This window comes from Oryzias latipes, chromosome 13 (genome assembly GCF_053564925.1).
Source record: "Oryzias latipes strain Hd-rR chromosome 13, Olatipes_Hd-rR_3.1".
Lineage (NCBI taxonomy): Eukaryota > Metazoa > Chordata > Actinopteri > Beloniformes > Adrianichthyidae > Oryzias > Oryzias latipes.
The window spans coordinates 15,554,848-15,560,861 of record NC_136249.1 but is presented as its reverse complement, the minus strand read 5'-3'; positions in this window follow the sequence as shown (position 1 = coordinate 15,560,861).

Genomic DNA, 6,014 nt, shown 5'->3' with positions numbered 1-6,014 from the left:
TTTGGTAACAAAGTGCATTTACATCGTGAACATACATCTCAAGCTGAGACATTTAATGCATCTTGTTTTGATTCTAAGCTGCTGTTTCATGGCATTTTAAATGTTTTATTAATTAATTTCATTCAATTTAAATACTATGAATAAAAAGTAGCAGAAAGGAGCATAAACTTATAGCTTCTGATCTCAATTCACAATTTATTTGTATTATTATTATTATTCTTTTCCCTCTATCAAGTTACTTTAAAAAGTTTGCTCATAGGCACTTTTTGTCACAGGATTGAAACATCACATTTAGCTGTCCCTGAGTAATCTACAACACAGCCGCAGCTTTTCACCTTTTCTTGATTATATATTTTTTTTAAACAAAAGTTTTGCTTTAGTTTTGGTTCCATCAGGACCTCCTCTTTTGTTTCAGTTGGTGCAGAGCTTCAGCTGGTTCGTCCTGAATCTGAGAAATCCAGCAGGAAAAAAACGATGAACAAAAATCTTCACTTGTCTTAATTCATTACTAAAATCTTGACATTTCAATATTTTTCCTACCTGTACGACCAGAGGAAGAAGAAGAAATGATCATTTTGGGGTTTTATGAAAACCTTTTCCTATGACATCTAAAAATGCTATGTTGGTCTTTATTATACAGAAACCAAACCCAAATAATAGCACATGAATGTTGAACTATTCTTTCTAAGTAAGAACTTACTTTGATGTTTATGTAGTCTGTTTTTTTTGCTGATCCTTCTAAATTTCAGCCTCACATTCTAATCTGGTTTGGGTTTGGGCTTCATTTGGGTCATGAGAAGCCCAAACCATCACTAGTCTACAACTGTGCATGGAAAGTGATGTTTTTTTTGTTAAATGAGCCTCATTGTTTTCCCACCAAGTGGTGTTATTGTTTTGGCCAAACACATGTTTAGTTCTCTCTGTTTTGTTTATTTAGTACATGTAAAAAAAGAAATAGATATAACTACTTTTATGCGAGTAAGCGGCTAGATGGCTCATTTGGCTGCATGTAGGACTGGCACCTGGCGGCGCTTCCCAGGGGCGCAATGAGCCTCATCCAGTGTGGGTCCTTAGGCAAGACCCTTCATGCTGCCGCCCAGCTACGTAGCTATCAGGAGGTCTAAGTCTGGGTCTTCCTGTAACTGTCCCCAGCCTGGATTAAATGACAGGGTTGTGTCAAGAAGGGCGTCTGCCAAACCACCTGTGTGAATCAGTGAAAGCTGATTCGCTGTGGCAACCTCAGCAGGGTGTGCTGGAAGGTGAACAACATGTCTATTTGAGTATGAATTTTGGGACTTTTTAAATTGCTATACAAAAACATGTATACATTTCTCTGTTTTCTTTTTTTTTAGAAACAATTTAAAGTTTGCCCTCAGCATCCTGGTTTTTTTATAGTTTCAAAGTGTGGATAATCAGTAAAGTCCTGCAGAAAGTCCTTTTTAAAGTCAAAGCAGATTGTGACAGTTTGCAAGAAAGGAACTTTATTTTTATATTTTTAGTGCACCAATATTTCATTCAAATCATTTCTCATCATTTGAAGCAAAACTTCAGCTTATTTATGTTGGAAAACTGACATTGAGTCGCAGGTTCATGGTTCATAGCAGATAGAGAACCCAGAGTAATAGATGGTTATGGCCAATTAGGCTGGCTGGAGGTCAGATTTATGACCCAGTCGGCTGCTTCTCTTGCCTTTTTTATGCTCGTTCTCGCACAAACATCTGTTTGTACACTGCAAAGACAGAAGCCCTCGAAAGAAGTCTAAAATTCTGAACATTGGAAACATTAACTATTCCAGCTGTTTAGACGTGTTCCCAAATTAAGATTATTTTGCTATTGAAAAACTTTAATGATAAGATTATTTTTCTTACATGACAGAAGAGAGACCTTTTTTTTCTTCAAACAAGGTTCTTTTTTTCAGTTTTTGCAATGTTAGTCCATTATAAGTTGTCTTTTATTTAATCAAGCATTTTCTAGTTTCTTCTTAATGAGTAACTAATAAGCATTTTCTGCCAATGTAGGCAGGAAATGTTTACTTTAAAAAGGTTAAGGCATTGGGGTTTTTAACGTTCTTTTTGTAAAACAACTAAGGATTTCAAACATTCCCAATAACCACATTTTCACCTGGCTCAGAGATTTGTGTCACGAGGCTGCTGAGCTCTTATCTTTTTACATTCCACAGCTGCATCTCCTTCAGCCTTCTCTGCCCTTCTATGGCTTTTTCTAGACATGGTTTTATTTCTTTTTGCTGTGTGTGTGTTCTACTGTAAAATGTGTTTCCTGGAAGATGGGAAATTGCACCAAAGATCAAAAGGTACATCCAAAAAACATGAATCGTACTCAATATATTCAATCAGGTTTTGGTCAAAATAACTTTTATTCTTTTGCTATAAGGCAATAGGCATTGACTTATCTATAGTAAATTATTGCTAACATTGAGAATACTTCACTTAAAATAAGCAAAATAAATTTGCCAATAGAACAAGACATTTGTGGATGTCTTTCCTTTATGCAAAATGTTTTAACTGAAGAGAATTTTCTCTTTATTGACTCTAAAATAAACCATTTTATCTCAATAAAATGTAAAAAATAAATAAAACCTTTGATCATATTTTCAAAATGTTCCCAGTTGTCTTATTTATGATTATGCCATTTTAGCCACAAACACAAAAAAACTGTTGTTTACTAGGTCATAGTTTCTGCAGAGCAACAGGAGTTCATTAGAAATCCATCTCTGAGTTGTGGGTGGGGAGAGCAATCCGCCCCTCTTCCCCTCAGTGCTAGTGGCCTGCTCAGTGTACTTTCAACATTACAAACATATCTTTCAAACTACATTTTTCCATCAGTTTCTAATTCATAACTATTTGAATTAAAAAATGCTCAGAAATGCAGTTTTGAACCTAATTTTCCTTATACAGTATAGACCAAAAGTTTGGACACACCTTCCCATTCATTTGAATGAGAAGGTGTGTCCAAACTTTTGGTCTGTACTGTGTATGTCCTCCATCATCATATAAATGCCACGAGAATATGTTAAAAACACCAAAAGCATCATTTTAAACAGAGTGGGTCTTTAAATTAATGCATCTTAAATCCAAATAGGGAAATTTGACTACAATTTAGTTACAAATGTTTGGTTAGATTCAGACTTTTCAGGGTTACAGGGGTTGCTGGTACTAAACCCAGCCATCCTAGGGCGCTGTCAGCCTGGATAGGTTGGCGGTCCATTTCAGTCTTTATAACTTTTTAGCGTTTATTATTACAAATGAAGCCCGTCAGGCTCCATCAGTCGGGTATGATGGCAGCGCAGTCAGTCACTCCGACCCTTGGCTGAGCTGCGTCATTATTTGTTTTCATGCTAAAGTTATTCAATCTGCTGTAATCCATGGAACATTGTGAATGAGATTAGCGGTGAGAAATGCCCTCTTCTCCACGCTGGGGTCCATGTGGCCAGCAGCCAGCTCAGAGCACTCCCTCTGCTCTGGGGCTTATCTTTTCTGGAACATCATTTATGCTATTGTAGTGCTGGCTTTATTAAAAGCTGGACTGCAGACTGATTGCTAAGAGCCAAGCAGCCAGATAAGGAGAGAGCGGCAGAGTTTGTGCTGGCCGGGTTGTGTGTGGGCGTTTGTTAGATGGAGTGAAAGTCGGTGTAGTGGATTAGGGTCACGCTGCTCTGGAGAGTCAAATGAATTAGTAGAACTTTTGGGAAATGACTCTGGGTTGCCAGTGTGTGCATTCGTATGTATCGTTTCTATTTTAGCGTTTCCCTGCTGCTGGTTCCCTTTGGGGAGTCCTAATGAACAGACATGCAGTGCCAATTGAGGTCAAGGTCAAAACTGTCATTAATGCCAGGCAGGGGCATTGTTCTGAGCTGCACCACCGCTGCAAGCCCCATTAACTGCCCACGGAGCCCTCTTTGTCTGTGGAAACCCATGTTGAACACAACTGGCACATGGCCTTGAGCCTGGATTATTGACCATGACTTATTAGCATTTGATGTAGCTTGATTACCACCTCGGTGCAGTTAACAGACTTCTTTTTATGCTCTGTCTGTGGGTCTGCTTTTTCCAGAAGAACATTTACATTTTCTCTTTTTGTCTAAAATTATTAGTTAATGTGGTCATGCAGATGCAGCTAGAATTGTGTTTATTTCCTCTAAAACAGTTTAATTTGACATTTTTGCTATGCATTATGTTTATTTTTCATGTGAGCTCTTAAATGACTGTTACAATTTGTTCTAATTCTTGGTCTTTTCAGTCCAACTGAAGGTGCGCTGTCCTTTTTTTTGTTTGTTCTTGGGACAGAATTAAATCGAAATCAAACATTTGATACACAAAGTCTTTAAAGCAAACTTTAGCTTCTAGTTTGATCTTCTTCTGGTCGTTCTGAAAACTTGTAGTTCTACTTCATGTATTGGAATGTTTTTATTGATGCTGTTGGCAAAGATGTTTTCAAAAAGTTGGGCTCAAGATAACTTGACATTTTAAATGGAAAATCTTGAAATAAGCAACCTAAAAAAAACCCCAACAAGAACAGATCAGCATTTGTGCAGGTCAAAGTCACAGGTCCACTCATCCATTGTCCATACCAGTTTTCCGTTTCTAGGGTTATGATGGTGCTGGAACCCCCCACCTAAGCAGGAAGCAGCTGATGGATTTTTTTGTTTCCTCTGTCACAGTTACAGGTTCAAGTGGCCAGTAAGCCACAACAGTCCTAAGTTAGGGATCCTCAGTGTAGTTAGGTATCTGGTCTTCTGTTCATCCGGTCATCTGCTTTGTTACCTTTTTGTTGCTCCCTTTAACCGTGTTTAAGTTTATAAAAGTTTGAGTTCTGCCACAAGTTGTTATGTTTAGGTTCTTCACCAATCAGAGTCTGCATTTAACCCATGGAAGATGTTTTGTGGACTGACCCCGGACGAAGAGCCTGCAGAAAACTCGCAAAAGAGAAAAGAGCCATTTAGACTTCTATCCACCTTGAAAAAGAGAATGCAGACTAAAGGATCCAAAAACGCTGCCCTAAATTTGTCCATGAACGGGTCTTACGTACCTCAGACTGAATGAAGCACAGCGCATAAAAATATTGACTCAACTATTTAAAACACAGGCCTAAAAAATAAGCACAAAGGAAATTACTGACCAAATTGACCACAAACTTGATTTTGTAAAATCAGCATAAAACGGAACAAGGTTACATAGAAAAATAAACTGTAGATTAATCCAATTAGATCCACTCAATGCTTGGGGATTGAACATTAAGATTATTTATACAAAACCTCCATCTACAAAAATAAAAACTGATTGAAAATCTTAGTGGGTGTGACTGCTGCAGGAAATTTTTAATTATTTTTTCTGCTAATTATTTCATTATTTATCTATCACTGCAGACATTGAGGACAGTTACAAGTACCTTGGAATTCCGCAGGCAAAAGGCAACCTGGCGCAGGCAACAAGGAAAGCTGCAACAGCTAAATACCTCCAACGAGTAAGGCAAGAACAAGACCTGGGCAATAAACAGCTACACACTGCCAGTTATCCGATACCCTGCAGGAATAATAAGATGGCCAAAGGAAGAGATACAGACTACAGATGTTAAGACATGGAAGCACCTCACCACGCATGGAGGGTTCCATCCCAAATCCAGCACCCTGAGACTGTATGCTAGCCGCAAGGAAGGAGGCCGAGGACTAGTGAGCGTAGAAGCCACTATCCAGGATGAAACATCCAAGATGCATGAGTACATCAAGCTCAAGGCCCCAACTGACAGTGTGCTCAGTGAATGTCACAGACAATGGAGAGCAGAGGATACAGTGCTGGAGGACAGATCCTCATGGGAGGACAAACCCCTGCATGGGATGTACCACCGGACCATAACTGAAGTGGCTGATATCAAGAAGTCCTACCAATGGTTAGAAAGGGCTGGCCTACAGGACAGCACTGAAGCACTCATCCTGGCAGCTCAGGAACAAGCCCTGAGCACCAGAGCCATAGAGGCTCAGATCTACCACACCAGACAAG